The sequence below is a fragment of the Castor canadensis genome, chromosome 11 (assembly GCF_047511655.1).
Source record: "Castor canadensis chromosome 11, mCasCan1.hap1v2, whole genome shotgun sequence".
Taxonomy (NCBI): domain Eukaryota; kingdom Metazoa; phylum Chordata; class Mammalia; order Rodentia; family Castoridae; genus Castor; species Castor canadensis.
The window spans coordinates 32665980-32692142 of NC_133396.1; the positions used below are offsets into that span (position 1 = coordinate 32665980).

At 45.1% G+C, this 26163-nt stretch overlaps 1 long non-coding RNA gene across 1 annotated transcript; it reads right to left on the reverse strand.

The window, feature by feature from the left end:
- Positions 1–4085: 4085 nt before the first annotated feature.
- Positions 4086–24284, reverse strand: LOC141414046 (uncharacterized). The gene is made up of 3 exons (XR_012439149.1): positions 24221–24284; positions 22156–22212; positions 4086–4249 (listed from the first exon to the last, which is right to left on the reverse strand). It is a non-coding gene; the product is annotated as an uncharacterized lncRNA (long non-coding RNA).
- Between the last annotated feature and the right edge of the window lie 1879 nt (positions 24285–26163).

Genomic DNA, 26163 nt, shown 5'->3' on the forward strand with positions numbered 1-26163 from the left:
CCAACTGATGTCCAAAATCAGACGAGATGAAGTCCTGGAGGGCCATTTGCACTCTGTCCCATCCTTGCTCTCATATGATACTTGACTGCTCTGGACCTCAGTGTCCCCACTTGTAAGATGGGAATAATTACACCTGTCCCCATTACATGCTGTGAAGTTGTGAGGATGGTAAGAAAGCATTCTGTAAATGGAACAGCCTCATAGGAAAGTAAAATGGAGATTAAAAAAAAAAAAAAAAAACACTTGGCACAATAATGAAGTGCTAACCCAAGGTACTGTGGTTAATTAAAAATGATCCTGCATAACATGCAGCCATTAAAACAGATAATTATGAAGCCAAGAACACCATTTATGGGAGGAGAGAATGCTTACAAGTGTGCCCAAGGATCAGAACTATGCAAAATTATGTAGACAAAGACTAGAAAGGACCACAGAAAAAAATCCAAGTAATTCTGGCACACAGGCATGGGGAGGATTATGCATAATTTAAATACATTTCTTTAAAGTCATCATTATACTCTTTTGATAATAAGAATATGATTTTTTAAAAAATGGGGGGGGAATTGTATGAGGAGGACTGCTTGCATTTGGATTCTGGTTTTGTGGGTACACTAGGGAATGAAGCCACAGTGAGTCACAAGAGCCGCCCCTGCAGAGCCCTGTCCAGCCTTCCCTGCCTGTGTTCCCCCTTCCCCCCACTCACACTCTCCCAGCACCACTAGAGAGACTGATTTTAGATTGAGGGACACTTTCTCTCCTGAGCCTGGATCCCATCTGTAAAATGAGGAGACAGAGCCCCTGCTCTCACATTGTCACAGCCCCCAGGATTGTTGGAGGATGGATTGGGATCGTGGGTGTGGAAGCACTGAACCCCGTCAGACAAATATGGGGGTCCCTGCTCCACGTCAGCTATGGCAGGAAGACAGGCTCCACATCAAGCAACTGGCTGTGGGAAGCCTGCTTCCTCTGCACATCCCCTACTGGGTTTGAGAACGCTCCGATTCATTTATCCCAGGCCTTCCAGAGCAGAGCATGAAGTATAACTGTGATCACTTAAAGTGATTGCTTAGTCACAGTATAGAGTCTCCTGTTCTTCCAGCCCTGTCCCCAGAGCAACCACCTCGCTCATCTTCTTAGCTGTTTCTTCCAAACACTGTCTGCCAGTCTCTAAGTAAATGCCACGAGTTCTTTATTTTGCATCTTAAATATATGCTTGCTGACTTTCTGCTACCTTGGAAGAGGACTCTGCTCACTTTCACCCCTCCTCTGTCCCTTCCGTTCATTCTCCCAACACAATCATACCACTATTTTGGCTTCAGCTGCCACTCTCAGAAATCCGATCACACCTCTTCCTTTGGCTCCTCTAGCACCTTCCAGCGCTACTCACCCAGCCACTTGCCTCAGTCTTTTCTCTTCCCCCTCCTTCCTTCTCTCTCCAAGTTTCTGAAGTATGCAGTCAGCACTCCATATTCATGGCTTCATGATCTGCAGATGCAACCCACCAGGAATCAAAAATAGTCAGAAAAAGAAACCTGTCTGTATTAAATATGTACAGACTTTTTTTCCTGGCCATTATTCCCTAAGCAATAAGGTATCACAACTGTTTACACAGCATCGACATTGTAGCAGATGCTATATGTAATGTATATTTGATTTTAAGTATACAGGAGGATGTGTGTTGGTTACATGTAAATACTATGCCATTTTACTTAAGGGACTTGAGTACTCTTCATTTTGGTATCTACAGGGGGTCCTGAAACAAGTCTCCTGAAAATAACAAGGACACTCTTACATTATCATGATTGATCACACCCTCATTTTGCTTTATAACTTCCATGTTCTTTTATAGGCTGAGTCTAAAATCAATAAACAATGTTTACATTATTGAGACCATATGCAAGGTTCTATGCCTAGCCAGTAGTGTATCTACCTGTGTTGGCTTTCTTGTGACACTTTTCTTTTTCTGGAATTTCAAATAGCTTTTTTTTTTTTTTTTAATCTTGCATGATTTGACTTCATTGTATTTTCAATTTCTCCCCAACTTTCCATCCCAGTAGAGTTTTTGCCCCTCCTCAAAATCTACCTTCCAGAGCCTTCTTTCTCTTCTCCTTTCAGATGGATAGCTATCATTCAGGGAGTTCCTGTCCCAGCTTCCCTGGGCTCAGCCACAGTTTCTGAGTCATAGATCACCATCCTTGGCTTCTGTTCCTTAATTTTCCCAGAACATACCGTTGAGGAAGGTACTACCCAATAGTGTGTGGTGGTGAACATTCCCAAATCCTTTACAATTGGAAATATATTCTTTTTTTTCTTATTTTCTTTTTATTAATGTTATACTGGGAGTACAATGTACATTTACAAAAGTTCTTATAATATATCATAGTTGAATTCACCCCCTTCACCATTCTCCTTTATCTCCCTTTCCTCTCATTCCTGGAATAGTTTCAACAGGTCTCATTTTTTCATTTTCACACATGGGTACGCAGTATTTCCACCATATTCACCTCCTACACCCTTTTCTTATATCCTCCTCCTTCCCACTGGCACCAAACCCCCCACACAAGACCTGTTTTATCCTGCATTTATAAAAAAAAAAATCACATTTTTGTTTGTTTAAGATAGCTATTTGTGTTTCTTATTTAACTTTCCTTAATTCCTTTTTCTCCAAATAGGTAAATGCTCAAATACTTATTCATTTCTACTTTCTTACAGAAAACAGCATATTTTTATACATTTTAAATTTTACAATTTTTCCTGGAAATCACTCCATGCCAGTTCATAGAGATTTCTCTCAATTTCTTTTAAAGCTGCATAGTACCCCAGTGTATGTTGTAGATGTTTATTCACCTACTTTCTTACATTTGGACATTTAGGTTCTTTTAAATGCTTTCCAATACAATTGGAAATATATTCTGCCTTTCTACTTGACTGATAATTGGGTTAGGCATTGAATCCTAGGATTTCAGTCAAATTCCATTAAAACCTTTAGGGCACTAAGCTGTTGCCCTCTGTGTTGATTTTCCTGTTGAAAACTCTGATTCGTTCTCTCTTTTTTTCTTTTGCTTTCTTTCTTTCTTTTTTTTTTTTCAGTACTGGAGATTGAACCCAGGGCTTCATGCATACTAGGCAAGCACCCTACCCCTGAGCTACCTCCCTTGTGCCCCCCCACTTTTTTTTTTGCAGTTCTAGAGATCCAATATAGGGGCCTTGCGAATGCTAGACAAGTGCTCTCCCACTGAGTTATATTTTCCCCAGCCCTCCCTCAGCCTTTTTTATTTTTGTTTTGAGTTGCCCAGGCTGGCCTATGTCCTCCTGTCTTAGCCTCCCTCCAGTAGCTGGGATTCTAGGCATCTACCACCAGGCCTGAACTCATTCTCATTGTAGTTTCTTCATAAGGAATTTGGCCTTTGGCGGAAGCTTTTAGGGCCCTCACTTTATCCGGGGTGACCTTTGATTTCACAGTCTTATTCCTGGTTGTAGGCTTTGTTTCATTCATTGTTCTGAGTTCTTTCAATCTCAGGCCTGTGTCCTTGACCTCTGAGCAAGTTGCCTGTATTATTTCTTTGATAATGTCTTCTCACTTTTTTCTTTCCTCCTTTTTCAGAAATGCCTGTTGGTTAGATCTTACTTTGATCCTCTAATGTTCCTTATCTATTGGCTCATTTTTTTTCTCTCATCTTTTTGTCTTGATATTTTTTCAAGTTCAAATATTTAAGTTCAAGAACAATTTATCTTTTCTGGTAGAGTCTTACATCAAGATGTATTTCTTGTTATATTGTTTCTGTAATAACAGAGTGACAGACATTTCAAACAAGTTTCACTTAAGAGTTTAAGAATTACCATAAAAACAGAAATCAAAATTACCTTTAATGAGCGAGGCTTTGAAAACCTGTGATCGAGGGTTTTAAGAGTTACCGAACAAGGATTGTGGTGACTGTGCCGGGTGAGGTAGATGTCCTCCAGGAAAGAGAATGTGATGTTAGTTGTCTGAGCAGGTGCTTCTTGGGTCAACAGGTTCTTGGTGCAAGTCTCCCTCCCACCCTCCCCCTCCCCGCTGCCCCCCACTCTGCTGAAAAGTGGGTAGGGTCTGCCTGACAGGCAGAGAAGCTGAGAGGATCAAATGTCAAGTCCATGACTTGTGACTTCTCTGGACAAGGCAGCTGGGCTGGGAGTGGCAGGTGTCTTCCTTCCAAGGACACAAACCAATCAATATACTGGAGGATGGTGGAGGAGGACACGGACACAGGACCTGGGCAGACAAATGAAGAATCAGGCTCAGACAAGGACCTTGGGCTAGTGACTGAAATAGTGACAGAAGGGTTGAATGCTGCCAGGGCACCCAAAATCACATGGATCCACAATGGCAGCCCATTCCCTAGTGTAAACCCCTTCTTTTTTGAGATAGGGACTTGAGAACTATTTAACTATTTGCCTCATTCTGGCTTGGAACCGTGATCCTCCTAATCTCTGCCACCTGAGTAGCTAGGATTATAGGCATGAACCACTGGTGCCCGGCCTCCATGCACAGGACCACTCTCTACAGGGCAGCAGAGTGAGACACAGAAGAGTTCAGGGCCTTCTGGTATTCTAGGACCCGGTGTACATGGCCCACCCTAAGTCTTTGTGTATGAGGTGATATTGCACAAAGTGTTGCATTAAGCTCCCCGAGACCTCACCGTATTTGCAGCTGGGTTTCACTGTGAGAGGAAGTAAGATGCAGTAAACATGTATGCACATTCACACACACTGCTAAACCATCCCCACCCCACTCACCCTGCTCCCTCCCTCCCTCCCTCCCTTCCTTCCTTCCTTCCTTCCTTCCTTCCTTCCTTCCTTCCTTTCTTCCTTCCTTTCTTCCTTCCTTCTCTCTTTCTCTCTCTCTCTCGTTCTCTCTCTCTCTCTCTCTGTCCCTCCCTCTTCATTGGGTGATAGAAATAGAATCCAGGGTTTTGTGCACATTAGGTCAGCAATCTACCTCTGAGCTACACCCTCAGCCCTGATTCTGTGCTTTGTGCACAAATATGTCAAGAATCAGATTTCAACACGCTGTGCCTGGGTTAGATGCCCTTCCTGCTTCTGAGTCCTGCTCAGAGCAGACCAGTGAACAGAAGGGCTGGTGCTTCCTTCACGGTTCAGCTGCACCCACATGAGCTGTTTGGCAGGAGAGAAAAGCGTAACCTGCTGTCCCTGCATTCATTGTTTATTTGGTAAAAGAACAATCTAGGCAATTAGTTATTCATGCAAATGTTTACTTATTTAACAAATGCTTATTTAGAACCAATAGCAATTAGCACTCCTTGAGTGTTTACTGTGTGTCTGGCAAAGCACTAAAGCCCTATGAACTCCACTATGTGCCAGATGTTAGGAAGACAGAGCTAAGGACGCAGAGATCACTTTCAAGGAGTGGGAGACTGGCAATTAACCCTGCAACCATTTTGTAAAACCTTCACAATCACCTGCTTGTAAGGTGTTATCCTTTTTCTTTTTTTATGGCACTGGGGTTTGAACTTAGGGTTTCACACTTTACCACCGGAGCCATGTCTCCAGTCCTTTTGGCTCTGATTACTTTGGAGTTAGGGTCTTGCTAGTTGCCTAGGCCAGCCTGGACTGGGATCCTCCTATTTTATGCTTCCCACTGTAAATGGGATGACAGGCATGCACCACCACACCCAATTTTTTTCCATTGAGATGGGGTCTCAAGAACGTTTTTGCCCTGGCTGACCTGGAACAGTAATCCTCCTGATCTCTGCCTCCCACGTAGCTTGGAAAGACAGGCAAGTACCACCAGCACCTGACTCCTGAATTTATTTATTTATTTTTTTTGAGATGCTAGGGCTTGAACTCCGGGCCTTGCGCTTGCTAGGCAGGCACTCTACCACTTTAGCCACTCTGCCAGCCCCTGAATTCAATTTTTTAGCTGATATAAAATGATTCATATTTTTACTTCTTGGGTCAATTTCAAAAAGTTTTGGTTTTCAAGAAACTTTTCCATTTTTTTAAATTGTTTGTTGCATTTATCATTGTAAAATTCAATTCAGGATGGAATAACAGAAACCAGATTTGCCTTTCATCTTGGAACAATGAAAAAATATGCATTTTATGTATGTAATAATTATAATATTAATATATATTCCGCAAAGGTAGTGACAATTGAGAGGAGAAATAAGATAAGCCTCCTGCAGTGACACAAGCTTTGCGCCGAGAGCGTCCAGGCCTCAGAACAGGAAGGGAAACCCGGAGGAGCCCAGAAGTAACCCCAAGTTGAAGGTGTGGGGAGTCTGGGGAGCCCAGCTTAGTTAGAGTTCACCAGGTAGAATGTCAGAGAGAACAGAGCCAGAGAGAGAAAAAGCTAGAGCACAGGAGATCTTTGAAGAATTCTCTTGAGTCTTCAGCTGAATCCTGGCTGGTGTGTCACTCAAGGAAGCTTTCTAGGACCCAAGAGAGAACATCCCCAAGCACTGGTGTGTACAGCCTCTGAGGCTGACCTAGGCCTGGGAAGTGTTCCCATTTCTGCTGGAGCACCCAGGACTATGCTCGGAAAAGCTTTGCCTCAAATAGCAAGCAAGGTCAGCCCTAGACTAGATGCTGCTCTGCTCCCACCCAAACCTCAAAGAACTGAAAGGCCCCAAACCAAGGAACTACCCAAACCAATTTTTTTTTTATGGGACTGGGATTTGAACCCAGGGCTTCATTCTTGCAAAGGAGGCACACTACTGCTTGAGCCACACCTCCAATCGGTGGGTAGTAATGTTTAGTACAGTCTTAGCATTATGACTGATGCATGTTACACCTCTCGACTTTTCCATCTGTTTCTAAAAGGGTTGACTTTTACTTGGGTGGGCAGTACATTTTGCAGGGTTGTCTTGCTCTTGCTGAGGTCTGGCTAGAGGCTCTATTAAGCAGATCTATGTCAGTTTGGGCCAAGATTCCTAGGCATAGCACTTCCTCCGAGGTTATGGTTCTTATTCCTAAGATGAGGTCCTACTGGAGTCTCCGCTGGTTGCCCCATGTTCTCACTCAGACTGTGTCAGACCTCCAAGGTCTATATGGCCTTCAGTCTTTGCATTCTCTGTCCACTGTCAGTCCTTCACAGGCTGATCTCAACCAGACCTTATGAAATGTCGCCCTGGCCACCAGCAGTCTAAGCTTGTGTCCTGGTGTGTGGAGGGAAGCCTCACAGATTTCGGGAGTCCCTTTCCTGTAGTTCCCTCCTCACAATACCCTGCACAGGGCCTCACACTTGCTAGGCAAGCGCTGTATAGTTTGGACCAATCTGCCAGTCCTTTTTGTCTTGAGTATTTTCAGGATATGGTCTTTCAAACTATTTGCCTGTGCTGTCCTCAAACTTGATCCTCCTGATCTCTGCCTCCCAAGTAGCTAGGATTACAGGCGTGAGCCACCGGTGCCCAGCACTGGAAGTCAGTTGCTTGGTAGCTGTTGTCCACTTTTATATATATATATTTTTTTGGTGGTACTGAGGTTTGAAGTCAAGATCTTGTGCTTGCCAGGCAAGTGCTCTACCACTTGGGCCACGCCCCTGCCCTTGCTTTATAGTTATTTGTAGTGGAAAGTTAAGGTTGAAACTGTATACAAAGCCATGACTAGAACTGGAAAATATGTGTTGATATATTTTTAGACATTTATTTTATTTGTTCATTGAGATAATATAATAATATAAAAACTGCCCTGTTCCTCCTCCTTCCCTGTCTCTCCTCCAAGCTGGGTTGGTTTTCCTTCCCCTTCTGTGTTGGCTGAGCACTCTATGAGATCCTATGTCTCCCTTTGTTCCCATGCTGGGACTTTCCTGTCTATACCCTCTGCACTAGAAGGGTCCATTGTGGCTTCGTGGTTCCACCTCCAAAGGCTAGCACACTGCCTGGGACATGGCGCTGCTCACTCTCCTATTTGAATAAACAAATGAAGGAGAGATGTGAGTTCCTGATCAGAAACGCAAGCTTTGACCTTCAGCTGTGTGGCCTGGCTTATTTGGGATATATAACTCCAGGCATCATAAATACAGGGCTTTAAGGATCTAAAGAAAATCCTCCAGAGGAAATTTCCCCAAATGGAAAGCTAAGTAGACCGCAGACCCCTGCCCCTTTGCACAACAGGACTGCCTATGGATTTCACAAGAGCAATGAGTACCACCATCCAATTCTCCTAGGTGTTATTGAAGGATCACTTCCTCCTTTGAAATAAAGCAAGAGGCTTTGTGTATGTGTGTGTTTTTCCAAGCCTGTAAATCTCGAAACAATCACTCCCTTGAATTCCAGAAGTGGTATAGCTGTTCTTTCAAAGAACAAAAAAAAAAAAGAGACAGAGAGAGAAATAATTTTACCACTCTGTGAAATAAACTTCAAGTTTCCAAAATATCAAAGGAAAAAAATGCAGATACGTGGGTCCAGTGTGTTCCAGGCCTAGGAACACTACACCTGAGAGACTGACCTTGAGGTGTCCGAGCACTCTTCAGAACCATGCCGCACACATGGGCACCACATGGACACATTCTGCAGGACAATGGAGCTCCCATGATGCATCACTCAGGAAGCAGCCCTGCCAGAAGGGCACATCACTCCACAAGTCAGTGTCCAGATCGGTGCAGTATAGCAAAACTTGGAAAACTCACTACTGGTTGTTGGTGGTATTATTACTGGCTTGTATGTTACAGGAGTGTTTTGGTGGGTGTGACGGTGGTAGAGGTTGAGTGTGCATTTTGCTTGCCATTTCTTTTTAAACTTTTCTCTCAGGACTTATGGGATCTGGTGGTCCTAAGCAATGGCTCCCATTACTCTGGGCAAAGAGACAGATAACAGAGTTGTAGGTACAAAATGTAGGAGTAGGTTACAGGAGAGCTTCCTGTGGGTGAGACGCTAATCATGGCCACACCAGGACAGATGCTCACTGTAGTTTCTCCCACCTGAACCAGGGAGGCCACTGGCCCATGAGTTCGGCCACTGCAGGACTCACAGCAGATAAGCAGAATGTCCTGCCTCAGCACTGCCATTCTCTGAGCGTGCTCACCATCTAACACGTGCTGGGGTCTCCCCAGAGGTTTCTGGGGCAGAGAATCATGGGACTCTGGTTTTCACAGTGTTTTGTGGCCAGGGATGAAGGCAGCTGTAGTATGAGTTACTTCTCTACTTCTTTTATTTTCTGATTTTTTTTTTTTTGAGAAAATATCATACTCCAGGCTGGCCTGGATCCTGCTATGTAGCCCAAGCTGGCCTTGAACTTGAGCTCTTCTTGCCTCTGCCTCCTGTGTGCTGAGATTATAGGAATGAACACCACAGCCAGCTACTTCTCTGCTTCTTAATAACCAAGACAGACCTGAGGGTCTCACAGTGCAAATAGTAGCATTTGTCACCACCATTATCACACGTAACGTTTATTGAGTATTTAACTGTATGCCACGTGCTCTGTGGAACACTTGAGATGAACTATTTTATTTGATATTCCCAAGAATCCTATCGGATCGACCCCACTTTACAAATAAATTATAAGAGGAGGAGCCAAGATCCAAACCCAGGCAGTAGTTTGTGAGTGGTAGCAACACTCCCTAAGGTGACCTCCAATGAGCAAGTCATGTCCTTGTATGAGCCTGGCCCCTTGAGTATGGGCAGAACTGTGACTATTTCATAGAGCATGGCAGTAGTGACACGTGTCACTCCCCAAGATCATGTGCCTTCTGTAAACTCTGTTTTAACCAACTGAAGCAAGAGAGTCTCCTGATGGCCTTAAAGAAGTAAGCAGCCCTGGCCTTAAAGAAGTAAGCAGCCCTGTTGTGACCGTTTATGGAGAGGGCCAGGAAGGGATCATGAGGACCACCTGTAGCCACAGCCAAGAACACAGCTCTCACTCATACAATCACGAAGAAATGAGTAACCTTTTCCCCTAACATAAATTGAGGAGCAAATTATTTCTTAGCTGAGTCTCCAGATGAGGGTGCAGACTGGCTGGCACCTTCATTGCAGCCTGTAAGACCATGGGCACAGGACCCAGCCAGGCCACGCCCAGATTCATGACCACAGAACCTGAGATCACATAAATGTGTGGTCTTAACCCACTATGTTTGTGGTGATTTGTTACACTGCATTGAAAACTAACACACACAGCCCTTGCACTAAACCTTGACCATCCCCTTTGTGGTTGGTTCCTGTGCTCTGTGTCTGCGTCCTCCTCCAGAGTTCCTCTTCCTCTCTCCAGGAAGTTCCCACCTAATCGCTTGAAAAAGGAACACAGCAAGCCAGGCATGCTGGTACACAGTTGTAATCCCCGCGCTTAAGAGGCTGAGGCAGGAAGGCTATAAATTTGAGGCCAGCCTGGGCTACCTAGGGAGAGCCTGTCTCCAGAAAACAAAACGAAAAGCAAAGAAACAAAGAAAAGGACCAGAGCAAGGAATCCTGGGTTCCTTTTTGACCAGGAGGCAGAGAAGTGGGGGACCAAGGCACAGTGAGCTCCTTATGTAAAAGAAGAATCAACAAAAGCCTGCGGTGCCCCACCCCCGCCACTGCCTTGTGACATTTCTAGGCAAGTAGAGACCTTGGATTAGGATTCAAGCTGTCACCCAAAGATCGGTCCTGGCAGAAATGTGTCCCACCAACACTATGTAGTGGGAAAGGAAGCACTTTATAATTATGGTGTTTAATTGAGTTAGCATTGGGTTCCCTGGGCACATTTCACCTTGACTTTGAGTGCTGAAATTTAAAGTATGACCTGTAGGCCACATGCCGTGGAATGGCACCACATCTGACTTCAGTGAGCTTGTCAGTGAAAAGTCAATACCACAGAACTGGGCTGCCTGCAGAATTCTTCTAAAACTAAAATGCAGCCCTATGTTTGAGGACCAATAAAAACAAAAGGTTCCCATTTCTTTTTGACCATGTGTATGTACAGTTAGGCCTGTGCAGAGGTGTATCTAACAAGGACTGCTGTGTGAAGCCATTCATAGAGGCATTTCCTGTCCCCACCCCATCCCCTGGGACACTGGGCTTCTTCACTAGTTGCTTCAGGAAGCCGAAAGCCAGGCGATGGCCTGCCTGGGGCAGGCCTCCCCACCAGGCAGAGCTGGTGCTGTCCAGTGGAGCCATGTGGTTCCTTTTTCCCACCATGCTTTCCAAAGAAAGGAACTGGACACCCACAGCCTGAACTGGAGGTGTGCTCGTGGCTGGGGTCTAGGGAGTCACCTGCCCAGCCTTAGGGTGCCAGTTGTATTTCTCAACAAGCTGCTCCTACACTGAGAATAGTTACTGATGCATCTGGTCCTAGGGTTCACAAGGCACTGAGGCCTTGCTTCTTTGTGCAGCTGAAAGGGGCAGAATAGTCTCCTGTCCAAACATCTGACTGGAGGAACTAACAATGGAACCAGGCTCTTAGCCTGGGGTCCTCACACTGGGCTACTGGCACTCCTGAGCCAGGGATTTCTGAGAGATGGAGACTCAGCCTTAGGCGAGGTTTTGGGCCTTGACAGAAATGGAAGAAGACTTTCTCCTCTGAGGGTCCAGTAGGAGCTGGAGTTCAGCATCAGACAGACTAAGGGGAGAAGCAGCTACACAATCCTGCAGAGATTCCTCGGCTGCTGTCTACATGTGACTGCTGAGTGGCCAGACAGGATGTGTGGGCTGAGGCCCCAGGTTCTGGGAAGATGAGCAGAACCAATGCATTTAGGCCTCGTGCAATAGGGGCAAGCATCAACTTTAGCCCAAAATTAATAAACACACTTAAGAAGACTCGGGAGAAGCACAGAACAAAAGGTATGTGCACATATAAAAGAATTCAGAGCACGGACTGGTGTGGTGACTCATGTCTGTAATCCTAACTACTCAGGAGGTGGAGGTAGGAGGATCACAGTCTGAGGCGGCCTTGGGCAAAAAGCTTGAGACCCTATCTGAAAAATAACTAAAGAGGAGCAGAGGTGTGGGAGGGAAGCTGAGGGCATGGCTCAAGTGGTAGAGCACCTGCCTAGCAAGCACAAGGTCCTGAGTTCACATCCCTGAACCATCAAAAAAGAAAAGAAAAAAAAAAGCAATCGAACACATTCTTACATCTCCATCTGTGAAAAGTACTTGAGAGAGACAGACAAAACAACAAAAGGAGCCACCAGGGACCTCAGAAAACAGGAAGATAAAGTGACCCCCTCAACCCCCATCTTGGCTGCCTTAACAAGGAAGGTGTGATTTCACTCATGTCACAGGTCCCTTCTACACAACCTACTGTGTTCCACAAGCTCTTCACTTGGGACCTGTTTGGTGTCAAAGTCCGTAAATGTGATTTTTATTGCTTCTATTTTATGCTGATTCTTTTTTACATTGCTTCCTCTTTTTCATCTCCCTTACTTTGACAAGGCGTATTAAGTCCTATTCGTTCTGCTTCCCCCATCCCCTCAGCTAAGGACCCTGACTGCACCTTCCCATTTAATGGGGACCCTCCCTTCCCTTCCAGTCATAAGGGACACACACTTCTCTACTATCATTTGAAAATAACAGCCGAGTGGCTCACACCTGTAATCCTAGCCACTTGAGAGGCTCAGATCAGGAGAATCACAATTCAAGGCCAGTCAAGGAAAATAGTCAAGAGACTCCATCTCCAATATAACAAGAGCAAAACGGACTGGAGGTGTGGTTCAAGTAGTCAATCACCTGCTTGCAAGTGTGTAGCCCTGAGTTCAAACCCCAATACCATCAAAATACCACTACTAATAATAAAAGAAAAAAGAAAGGAACATGCCAAGAACAGACACCAGAACAGAATGACGGGAGTGCTGTCTGGTGTCAGGAGATTCTGGTTTGCTGAAGACAGACTCTTTGCGGGCTTGTTTTGTGAGAGAGGAACAGTTTCCTATTTGCTTCTGGCTTTCTCTGTGTGGGAAGATTACATATTCTTGCTTTATTAGGAGAGACTTGAGCCAATGAACACTTAGCAAAGGTGACCTGGGCCACTTCTAAGTAGAAGGTTTGAGAACCACTGTGTCCATTTCTCTGCCATGAGCCCAGCAATGCCCCAGGTAGGAGACACTCTGACAACCCCAGTCCCAAAGTCAAGGGCACTTTGAGCGTAATGGTGCCCACCCTACAATGGCCCAGTTACATGAGCAAAAACTTAGTCCTATGAGCCCCAGAGATCTTTGGAGTCATTTCTTAGCACAATGCAAACAAGTGTCAAACATAATCCTAGCTACTGGTGTTGATGCCCAAAGTGTGTCTTACTTAATATCCTGCATCATGCAATCTAATATTTCATCAGTATTTTCTGGACTTATAATTAACCCTGTTTTCCAAGAAAGTGAAGCGCACACAGAAAGATTAGGTCACCTTCCCAGAACTGGGAGGACTGTGGCTTCTTCCTGGGGTGCTCTCATTCAATTCCATTTTTATCTGGAGTGGCACGTGGTACCAGGTTTCAGACTCCTTGGAGTCTGACTTATAGAACACAGCTCCTGCGGCCCCAAAGCTTCCCATACTTAAGGAGGGGAAGAAAAAGAAACACTACTTTCCAGAGCCAACTCCCACTGCCAAAGTGGCCCAAAAGTGAGCGTCCAGCAGAGACATCCCAGATCTGTGCAGAGAGTGGTAGATGCTTTCTGACTCTCAGTCTCGCCTTTGTGCGAAACTCGAGGGTCCTGGTGAGAGACGCTTCTTTTCTGTAGGAGCGTGGTTAGCAGAACAAGGTCCCCATTATCTCAGAGCCTGGGACTCCAGGACTCTGCTTCACACTTCTGAGTTTGGCTGAGTGGCTGCCTTCCTCAGGAAACTCCAGCAGTCCCCCTCCTGTCTCCCTAGGAGAGAGGAAAACTTCAACGGCCCTTTTCATGAGGGGGAAGAAAATCGTCCAAAAAACTTCCTACTAATGTAAACCTACCTATTCAGGACTCTCCTGCAGATTTTTTTTTTAGACAAGGTCTTGCTACATAGGCAAGGCTGGCCTTGAACTCACCATCCTCTCACTGGGATTACAGGCCAGACTTTCTTTTGCAATCTTTTTGTTGTTGTTGTTGTTGGCAATAGTGAGAACTGAACTCACCACCTCACACTTGCTAGGCCGTCACTTAGTCACACCTCCTGCCTTTTTTTGTGTTGGTTATTTTTGAGATGGGGCCTCACTTTATGCCCTGGCCAGCCTGACCACAATCCTCCTGTTTGTGCTTCCATAAGTAGTTGGGATGACAAGACACACACCACTGCACCCAGCCATTGGTTGAGATGGGTTCTTAATAACTTTTTTTTTTTTTTTGCCCATACTGGTCTCAAACCTCCAACCTCTTGATTTCCACCTCTGTAGTAGATAGGATTTCAAGCTTGAGCCACCAGACCTCACCTATCTCTTGCAGATTTTTAAACAGTGTTTTCAGGAGGAAAGAGAGGAGATGGGGAACAAAGGTAAAAGGAATAAGAAAGGGATTCCTTGAAGTTGATTTGAGAAGTCTACACATAAGAAAACAGTGCATATATCAAGCAGGAGCTTGGGGCCGGGGGCGGAGGCAATGAATCATTGAAAGTTCCATAGGCCAAACCTGTCATTTTTATCTTGACATTTTTCCTACCTGAGCTTTTACGTAAATGGATTTTTTAGGTCTCTAGGCTATAATTTGTGTAACATTTAATGATGGAAAAAAAAATGGTTTGGACCAACGCACCTGATTTACTTCACTTCTCAAAAAGCTGGTTTATAGCCTCTTACTCTTGGGAGTCCACTGTATTTATTTTTAAGATTTTAACAATGTGTTATATTTATTTATTTATTTATTTTTAAAATCTTTCTTTTGATTACCATGTATTAATTATATATAGGAAGGGGTTCAAATGTGATATTTCCACACAAGCATCCAGCATGCACTGATCAAATTCAACCTCCCTTTGCCCTTCCTCCCCCACCCCAAAGGTTCACATGAAAAGGCTAGGGTAGCTTTCTGATCAAGCCTCTTCCCAACCTTCATGCCCATTCTCTGCTACACGAGTTAGGAGCACCATCCTCCAACCTGGGCACAGGGTGGGTCAGGAGGGTCAGATGAGTCAACAAGAATGGGCCGCCCAGGCACTAGACATGATGGGTTTGCTCAAGTGTTGGGGCAGCTACAGGAACAGTAGAGAAGGGAGTGTTCAGCTGGCTCAGGGGACGTGGATGCCATAGACTGGCAGGGCATTGTATCTCTGTGTGGAGTTGGATCGAGAGTTTGAGACGGCTTGCAAAGTCTGAAGCCAAGAGATGTGTCTAGAGTGGATCAGAGTCCTAGGCGAGTGACACTGTTCCTGAAAAGCACCAAACTGGAAGACAAGGATTTATGTTTTCATGTTCAACTTTTGATCCTAGATAGCTTGAACAGATAATGACTTTAGCAGAATTCTGTTTGCTAACACTAAGAAGTTAATCCACTGATGGTGTGTGGTGGTACACGCCTGTAATCTCAGCTGTTTAGGAGACTGAGGCAGGAAGATTGTGAGTTTGAGGCCAGGCAGGACAGTGTACTGAGCCCTCATCTTAAAAAACAAAACAAAACTGGAGGGCTGAAGGTACGGCTGAAATGGTTGAGAACTTACCTGAGTTTGAACACCTCCCCAACTGCCACAAATAAATAGCTTAGAGATGTAACTCAGTTACATCGGTAACATGTAGGTACTGGGTTTCATCTCCAGCACTGGGGTAGGGAATGGTGGAGGGAGTTAATCCAGGTTGGAAGCCTGAATTTCTATAGGAATTGTGGACTCCATCAAGGTGCAGGAAACTCTAATATCACCTATGAGACTTTTTTTTTTTTTTTGGCCATACTGGGGTTTGAACTCAAGGTTTCACACTTGCTAGCAGGTGCTCTAACACCTCAGCCACTCTGTCAGCCCGTTTTTGTGTTAGTTATTTTCAAGTTAGGGACTCACAAACTATTTGCCCGGGACTGACTTCAAACCTCGATCCTCCTGATCTCTGCCTCCCAAGTAGCTAGGATTACAGGTATGAGGCACAGGGAAAGGCAGTTGCAGCACCTGATGAAACTTTTTTTTTTAATCCCCCCTCCCCATGGGACTTTTGAGAGAATTCATTGCAACATGCTATCTTGAGCCACAGGTGCTGACACAGCTCACTGGTATCTAACACTTTCTCTAAAAAAGTGAGGCTAGGTTGGGAAGAGGCTTGGTTGTTTCTGTAAGTGATGGGAGGTCAGTTGCTATTATTAGATAACAAACCACCCCAAAAGTTAATGGCTTATAAAAAACAGCCAGTTAGTACTGCTCACAAGTTCATGCTTTACTGCCGTTCTTCTGGTCTGGGCTAGACGAGGCTGATCCTGGCTTAGCTTGCTCAAGCCTCTCTTGCCAGCTGACAGGTTGGCTGATGTTTGGGGATTGTTGGCTTTTGGCTACAGCCATGGGTGTGACTGAGTCATGAGGTGATTAGTACTCAGCAGGCTAGCTAGCCTGTCTCTTCTCTTAGAGGTGGCAGGGTTCCCAGAGAACAAGAGGAAGTGTGGGGGCTGGATTCTGAATGGCTCAGGGTCACCTTCACTATAGTCTTTCAGACAGAGCAAGTCAAGAGGGCATCCTGGATTAAGGGTCCAAGGAAACGGACTCCATCTCTTGATGGAGGCTCAGGGAAAGGCAGGTGTGGCACACAAGGGCCATATTTGTGATCAGCCTGCACAAAGGGGCTGGTTGACTCAGGCCTTGAGTGTCACGTGTGACCTGGAACAGAGCCCTTTATGGAACAGGCAGACCGATAGAGGAGTTATTCACAGCCTGACTTACATGAGGCCCAGTTCTTAGGGCCAATGGAGTTCCTATATTCCAAATATTACCTACGATTTCTTCTCTCCATACCTTGGTGAGCGTTCCTGCATTTTACAGAAGGAGAGATCACAAAACAAAGGTTTTGTTTAGCTTTTCTCTGTTCCTTTTTTCCCCCTATGGATATTTCATTTTGAACTAACAAAATGTTCTTTTTTTTTTTTTGGAAACTCACGATGCTGGTACGTCTGCCCTGTAGTTTCATGGGCTCCTGCTGACTTCCTAAGGCCCTGCGCACATGAAAGTGGTAGGACGGACAGCCTGAGCTTTGAGGCATAAGGACTGTAAATCAAACTTTGTAAATCTAGGGCACAAATGTGACCTACTGAGGACAGTAGTGAACCATGATGACCTCCTACCCACAGTTACTGAGATCAGGGGTCTCAAGCATTCAATGTGGATGTGTGAATTGATCTTGAGTCATGACCTTGAAGATCTCCAGAGCCAAATGCACAGACCTACAAGAGAAAGGACTAGCCCTGGTAGTGGCAAGATCCCCTCTCCCTCCCCCAGATGTGACCCATGGGACACAACTGAAAACTGAAGAGTTGCTTCTCACTGAAAGGTCAAAGTGGCAGACATTGCTGGCTGTTTTCCTGATAGCTCTTCCTCGTTGCCCCTCACCGTCTGCTTTTCTCTACACTAATTTGTTTCCAGAACAGGCAGCAATGTACAGAGGTGGACCATCTGGAGCCCCAGAGAACGAACTGTGATTGGTCCAAGCTAACCATGTACTCCTGTTTTCCTGTGCTTATCTTTGGTTTAAAAGGTAGACATGTGGAAGCAGGGGTGTGGCTCAGCAGTAGAACACATGCCTAGCATGAACAGTGGCCCGGGTTCAATCCCCAGCATTTCGAAGAGAAACCAAAAAAAAAAAAAAGATGGACGTATGACCTGATCCTGGCAGACATACCAAGAGGAAATCTGCTGGGAACTTCTGGGAAAGCTTTCCCTGATAAAAACACAAGTGCACTGAAAGAGATGTTCATTCCTTCCTTCTTGCTTTTTACTCTTTATTGTTTGATAAGAAAGTGATGTTTGGAGCTGCGGCAGCCATCTTGGCACCACAAAAGGAAGGCCAAGAGAATTTCTCAAAAGCTGACCTCAAGCTCAGACATCATTGAGCTACTGAGTCAACCCCAAACTGGGACAAAATTTAACCAACTCTGACTGTTAATGGTGAGGCTTTGTTCTGATTTGATATTGGTTAAGTATTTTGAATAACAAACCTGCCCTTTGCTAGGAATCAATACTTCTACATTTATTATTCTACAGTGAAAATAACCCCCTATTGTTTATACTCAGTTGCTTGCAGCCAAATGCTCCCTAAATTTGCAGTTAGGGATCAGGGGAAGTTGGTCATGTCTGAACTGTGTGTGTGGGAAACTGATGGGTAGGGCTTCCAGGGCTGGTCGTCTGTCCGCATCGTTCCCATTCCTCTCTTCACCTCTTGCAATTACTAGGGAACAATAATTTTTTTTCCTGCTTCTTAGCTCTTGAGATAGTAAAGAAAGTGGAGGATAGTGGGTAAAGGCAAGCTAACATCTGTGGCCTGGAAAAGGAAGCTATCACTGCTCCATCAGGGTGCTGTGTCTTCACGGAAGTGTTGAGATAGAAATTCATCCTCTTTGGCAGAAAGCAGGAGAGTCAGCTAACTTCCACTTAATCTGTTCATGTGCTCTTTTGCTATACCATTTGATGAATTCTGTTGATAATGTCCCTTTTAGGAATGAGGCTTGGGGATCCATCTGTCAAGCAGTCAACCAATCAATCTTGTTGACATACTCCATTGGCAGCAAGAGGAAACTTTAGGAAGAGGGTCTGTGGACAAACTCACTGCAGTGTATTGTAATTTTTTTCTGTGTCCATCTTCCCTGTTGGAATCTGAGCAACTTAATGACAAGAAATATATGTTTAATCTCATTATCCCTAGTTTTAAGCCTAAGATCTGGCCTATTTGGGATGGGGGTGGTGACTAATAAATGATTTGGTTAAAGAAAAAAGGTAATGAATCATATATTTTTAAATGCATGTTCTAGCCCTAGCCTGGTGTGGTGATGCCTATAATTAGGAGACTGAGACAGGAGGATCAAGAGGTCAAGAGGTCAAGGCCAGCCTGGGCTACATAGTAAGAGTCTTATAAAAATTTTTTTCTGGTCTCTACCAAAATAGATTTCTTTAATTAACTAATTGATTTTTTTTGCAGTGCTGGGATTTGAACTCAGGGCCTTGCACTTGCTAAGCAGGCACTCTACCACTTGAGCTACTCCACCAGCCCAACTGGATGTTTTCTAGGGCTATGAAGCAATGTATTTCCGATGTTGCTGCCTGAAAACATATATATATATTTTTTGGCAGGACTGGGGTTTAAACTCAGGGCTTCACATTTGCAAAGCAGGTGTTCTATCTCTTGAGCCACTCCACCAGTCCACTTTGGTGTGGTTATTTTGGAGATGGGGGGGGGTCTCAAAACCATTTGCCCAGGCTGGTCTTGAACCTCAATCCTTCCAATATCAGCTTCCCAATCGCTAGAATTATAAGTGTGAGCCATTGGCTCATTGCCTGAAAAAATTCTAATTAAGGCTACTGGAGTATTGCATCCCATTCTAAACCCAGCACATTTAGAAATACAGTCAAGGGGATCAGCCCATCTTTCCATGTGCTTTTTGTAGCACAGTTTGTGCCTAGAAAGCCTTTTTTTTTTTTTTTTAATAAATGGGAAAAGCAACTCTCCTACTAAATGTGACGAGAAATAGAAATACCACCCTTGAGGTTAAAAAAAAGATTTTTCATAAATTTACTAAGTCGTGTGTTGGAACTAACTTGAAAAGCTGACTTAGAGAAAGTAGATGAAATATATTTCTCTCTCTATTAGCCATCGCTCATCTGAAGTCTCCCTGAGATCTAGGCAAGACAGCATGTAAGCTGTTCTTTAAATGGTCATCTGAGATCTCATCAAATAGCAAGGTATGCAAAACAGAATCACCTCCAAAACTTTTGAATTGCATTGATCTGCGGCATAAAGCCTTCGCCACAGGAAGAGAAATGAAGGGTTTGAGAGTTAAGGGAGGTTTGGTTTAAAGTGTTTTGTGTTGTGTGTGTGTGTGTGTGTATGTTTTAATTTATGTACGGAATTGCCCGGGAGTAGTAAATAGACTTTATTTGCTATATTTCCAGGAAGATAAAATTATCAGGACTGTCTATGTATTTCAAAGCCAGGGAAAATAAAAAACAGCTTTGAAGCTCCTCCTCCTGGATTTTTTTGTCCTAATCTTCTAAGAGATGTACTTGATAATGTTTATTCTTTTCTTCTTTCTAAAGCAGTTGAAAGTACTATTTTTCTCAGTTAAAATAGCAATCTGAGTTTTAATTAGGTCAGGTAAGATACCCATCCAACACCACAGATGATTTATAGGACTGTGAAAAGGCAAGCAGGACTCTCTGAACAACGTGGCCACCCTTCTTCCAGAAGCAACTTTCCTCTCTGTTGTCCCCAACCCTTTGCCCCTATCCCAGTGGCTCTCACCAAGAATATACCCCGGCCTTTGTGAGGTGGGTTTTCCATTTGAATCCAGATACACCACCTGGACAAGTCTTTCTTCTGCGTTTCCCCAATAACACAAAGAGATAAGTCATTTTCCATCTACCTGGGGAGGACTTGTTAAGTTTTTGTTTGGATGGGAGGGGCCAGGGAAGGAGATATCCAGTCCATCCTGGATACAGTCAGTAAGGACTGAGGGGCAGGCTCTATTTTAACTTTCATATACTCAGAAACACCAGTTTCTCACAAAATCCCACACTGTGACTTCCCCGTAGCCTAGGAAGAGAAGCTGCCAAGCTTAGTCTGTAATGGCCACACAGTAAATATTTTAGGCATAGTGGAGTGGGATGTTTGCTCCCTACTCCAATTGCTCAACTCTGCACAAAGGAAGCCATACATAGTATGGAGCCAAACAGGCCTGCCCACGTTCAATAAAATTTTATTTATCAAAACAGGCAGCAGGCTATACAGTGCCAGAATATCTCTGTGCTTCACCTGATAGGAGCTAGACCCTAGTGTTTTGCCAGATGGTGCCCTGGTGCTCTGATGGGGAGGAGACGAGCCCAGCAGCGGCTCTGACCTACCTACGTAAGTCCATTACACCACACTACCTGTGCCCAGGCTACAGCCTTGCACGATGGAAACCTGCTGAGCACGAGTATAGACCTTCAAATGAATAAGCCCTACTAGTGCCTCGTGTCAATCATGGTGACCATCTTCTCCCCAGTCAAATAGTCTATTCTTTATCTTTTTCCCCATGCTGTCTCGACCAGGGTCTGATCACACAGCACTCGTTTCTACACAGTCGATGAAGGAAGAACAGTCACATCTAATTGCAGCATCCCAGGCTCTTTATAAGCTGGCACAGGGCTGAATTATCCCCTGGAACAGTAGGCACTGTAGTTAGTTTGGATTGTAATTGTGCCTGAAGGTGCATGTATTAAAGGATTGGTGCCCCAGGGTGGTGCCATTGAGAGGTGGGCCCTAGTGGGAGGTCTTTCGGTCATAGGAAGAGTGCCCTTCAAAGGGATTATGGGTCCCCAGACTGTTTTTCTTCCTCCCTTTTGCTTCCTGGCCATGAGACGAGTGGTTTTGCTTTGCCATATGCTCCCACCATTGTGTGTAGCCACAGCACAGGCCCAAGTGTAACAGGGCCAATTATCATAGACTAGAGCCTCCAAAACTATGAAGCAAAATAACCTTTTTTCTTTTTATAAGTTGGTTATCTCAGTTGTTTTGTTATAGTTACAGAAAGCTGACTAACACAGGTAGAGTAGTTGGAGCCTATGGTGCGTTCAGCCGCCCATAAACATGGTTCTGTTTTGTTTTTCAGCATTGAGGTTTGGATTCAGGGCCTCATGCTTGCTAGGCAGGCACTCTTCCATTTGAGCCACGCCACAAACCCTTTTTTGTTTTTCCTGAACATGTTTTGCTTTTAATTTCTTTTAAAGTAGAAGAAAAAGGAAGATAACAATCTTGAGTATGTAAATAATGAATCCAATCTGAGCTACAGTCATCTTCCTACCAGTGTAGTTGTAAGTGTAGTTTTGTTTTCTCTAACAAAAGAAGGGATCCACAGAAACAAAAGCATCTAGAATTGCTACATAAAATAAAGAATACTTGGGCTGGGGATATATCTCAGTGGTTAGATTGCTTGCCTGGCATTAGCAAGGTCCCGGGTTTGATCCCCAGCACTGCAAAAGAAAAGAAAAGAGAACAAAAACCCCAGAATACTCAGTTAAATTTGAATCCCAGATAAACAATGAATACTGTAGTATGAATATATTCAGAATATTTCATGAAGCCTATTCATTAAAAATAAATGTGTGATTGGGCAGTAATGCTTACCTGTAATCCAGCATTCCAAAGGCTGTGGCAGGAGAATTACATCCAGGCCAGCCTGGGCTGCAGAGTGATACCCAGTCGAAAGAAAAAAAACATTTGTTGTTTATTGTAATTCAAATTAACTGGGCACCCTGAATTTTAACTTGCTATATCTGTCAGCCCTGCAAGAAAGTCAGAGTGTGGCCCGGGCTGGCAGAACTGCAGTTGTGGCCTGCTCCCTGTGGTCCTGAAGGTAAGGGCCTTATGTCAGTTTTCCCAGAAGCAGACCTTCAGACAGGATTTGTATCCAAGTAACTGATTCAGAGAAGTGCTCCCAAGGTGGGTGGACTAGTCAGGGCAGGAGCAGCAGGGCAGGCAGAGAGACACACACTCACACACACAGACACATATGCCCATGCACTCACATACTCACAGAGACATGCTCACACTACACACACTCACACCTGTCACCTCGGAAGTGTTCCACAGGGTATCTGGGTAGAGCAGCAACGCTTTCATATATACTAAGCCAGAAGCAGAGTCTGGTTCAAGTTTAAGGCTTGCGAATAATAATCACTGTGAACCTGTTAGCTAAGTTGCATTTGGTTTTACTCATAGAAAGTCAAAGGATAATGAGATCTAGAAATTATGTGGTACGAGTGGACACAACTCCCTCATGCCAGCCTGAACCTCTCACTGGGTGCCTGACCTCATAAAGGAGGCTTATACCACACAAAGGGGCTTATACCACACTGAGAGGCCCGTGCCCACTGAGAAGCCTGAGCCTCACTGAGGGGGAAGGTCCTATACCTCACTGAGGGGCCTTGCCTCACAGCGAGGCCTCTGCTTCTCAGAGGCGTCATGTTAGAACACATGAGAGTCCGCCTTATTGCCATAAAAATAACTTCTTGGCTCCACTCTTCCGTGTTTGACCCCTTACTGCACCATCAGGAGTGTTCAGCAGCTCCCTAGGTAAACCACCCACCAGGCCTCCATTCTCCAAACAGGTGGTTCACTTTCTCTGTTATTTTCCTTCTGTTGTTTGCTCTGCCTAGGAACAAACCCCTTCCCATCCGTTCTGACTGGTAACTTCCTGCCTCTCATGACCCAGCAAAATGCCCTGTCTGCCAGGATATCTTCTACCTCCATCTTCAAGAGGATCACCTTCCTCCCTGGGGACCGCCTACACTATATGTCACAGATGACTTCTGCTACCATGATGCACATCTGACTACCTGTGGCCTCTCCTCTGGAAGGGAGTGTCTTATTCATTTGATTATCCCCAGCATGTAGCCCATAGTAGCTCCTCAAACATTTGCTGAATGACTGATGAATTAATTAATATAGGTGTTCAGTCTGTGGCTTTGTACATGTGAGCAGTGCTGTGATCGGCCAGTATTGTGGCACTGTAGGTAATGTGTGCACATGTCAATAGCGCTAGCAAAACAGAGGCATTACAGATAAGCAGAAAAATGAAAAATAGACTTTTTTGAGCTTCACCCTGGTGGGGAAGTAGCCCCCTCTCTTGGAGATACCGTCTTCCATGTGTCTGGGCCTTTCCCAATCCCACGGGAGCATCTGCTGGTGGTTTCCAGGGAGGGGAGCCTGGCCCTCGTCCACCTCTGTTTACTGTTTAGGGCAGAGCCTCTGCTAACTCCTCAACTGTCCTCCCACCCCCAGCTCCTGGGGTTTCCTGTTGTTCCTTTCATCCCAGCTCTAAAACTTCTGGATCTAGTGGGCAATATCATGACGAGAAGAGTACCAGGAAACCCCATGGCTGGACTGGACCCCTTTGGCCTTGGAGACTACTAAATCAGACCCACACTCACCTGCTCCTTTGGACACCCAAAGTGTTTCCCACCTCACAGTACCCTAGGCCCTTAGGAAGATCACAGCCACAGCTGTGATGGAGCAGGGGAGGAAGATGAGGTACTGGGGTGGGCAGATCTGAACTCTGGCATGGGGAGCTGAGGAGTCCTAGGGAAGCTGATTCCTCTCCATTTCCTCATCTGCCCATAGTACCGATACCATCACACAGGACAGGTGCACAATACACATAGGTTCCTTCCCTTCTGTTCCCGGGCCTTACCTGTTCCTAGATTGCTTCTTCCCCTATGGTCTTTGAAATCCAGGGTTCAAAGTGGTTTGCCATCTGAGAAAGAGCCAGAAGAGAGGTGTTCCCTGTCAGTCCCAGGCTTCCTAGTGGCCATTCTTTTGTGTGCAGGGGGGGAGGGAGGGAAAGGAGAGTGGCACTCACCAAAAGAACCTGGCCGTGGACACGAAGAGCGACAAAACACAAAGATGGAGCACATACAGCACACGTTGTTGGCCAGGGCATGACGTGCATGGCATATTCTGACCTAATGGAAGAAACAAACGTTATTAGGAGGAGGCATAATGGAATCTACTCGACAAGATTGGGCAAAGGGGACAAAATGATAAAGGGGAGATGATGTGAAGGAAATCTGCAGTCTCATTTTCATGGCTGGTCCTCCATTACTAGAGTTCCGTGGGAGGTGACACTTGTCACACCCAGAGCAAGGGCTGCCCCTCTCTTCCCCTTCAAGGGGGTGATGGGTAAGACTAAGAATACCATATCATCCCTTGGGAAGAGAGGCACCCTGTGCAGGGACGTGCCGTTGTGCTAGCATTTCCTACCCTCTTTACTGGCTGCAGATCTGCTTCCTTCTCTACCAACCCCTGCCTTTCCCACAGCCAAATCAGGAGAATGCTCTGAGCAATTTAGTGACAGCTGCCCTCCCTCTCCAGTTTGATCCTGATTATTTCCTGTGCAATCAGTCAATCGTCAATCATCAATTTCCAGGTCAATCCTTCATTATTTAGTTACTCATTTGTTTATTTCCCCAACATGCCTATAATACACCAAGTAGAGAGGATGCAGGAGGATCCAGGAGGGGGCACAGGGATGATAATGATTTAGGGACAATGTGCTTAATGCTGCCACTTAGGGCTCTGCAAGGTGCTATGGGAATACTGAGATGTGAGAGACTGATGATCGCAGAAGAGAGCCTGTTCCAACTGTCTTAAAGGATGAAGCAAGGTCTGGCGGTGTGGCACAAGTGGTAGAGCGCCTGCCTAGCAAGTGCAAGGCCAAAAAAAAAAAAAAAGGAGAAAGATGACTCAGGGTTTTCCCAAACGGTCAGAAAACATCTAAGTCAGGAGACCAATAGAACTGTTATGGTTTGGATATGAAGTGTCCCCTGCAAAGGCTCAGGTGTTGAAGGCTTGGTTCCCAATGCAGCAGTGTTCAGAGGTGGGGCTTTTAGGAAGCGATTAGATCATAGGGCTCTGATCTCATCAATGAATTAATCCATTGATGGGTTCACAATTTGATGGCATTATTGGGAGAGGGCAGAAACTTCAGGAGGTGGGCCTACTTGGAGGCATGTCACTGGAGGCATGCCTTTAAAGGGTGCATCTCCTGCTCTGTCCCCTCCTCTTTCTCTCTACTTCCCAGCCACCAAGAGGTGAGCAGCTTTGCTCCATGTAATGTTGTGCCTGCTCTCAGGCCCAAAGCCACAAGGCCAAGAGATGGTGTACTGAAACCTCTGAAAGCATGGGCCAAAAGGCATCTTACCTCAAGTTGTTTATCTCAACTGACTAGCCAACAACCAAGGCTCAGATGCACAGAGTGGTCTAGCTTGTTGGAGAACTTGGTTTGACTAGAACCAAGTATATTTGGAGAAGTAATAAGAGTTAGAGCTACACAGGCTGAAGCCAGCTTAATTCATTCAACAAATACTTACTGAGCACCTGCTATGCTCCAGACAGAACAATCCATGAGACAGACCACTGTGGTTCCTGCCCATTGAAGGCACACCTACCATGAAGGACACAGGAAAGAAACAATTGAGTGTCGCTTGATGAGGTGCCTTTGGAAGCTCTGTGCAGGACTGGGGTTCTTCTGCAGTAGGAAATTAGGGACCACTGAAAGATTTTTTAAAACTTTTCTATTAGCATGTATTAATTTATGAAATAATGTGTTTCGAGCCAGGTGTGATGATGCATATC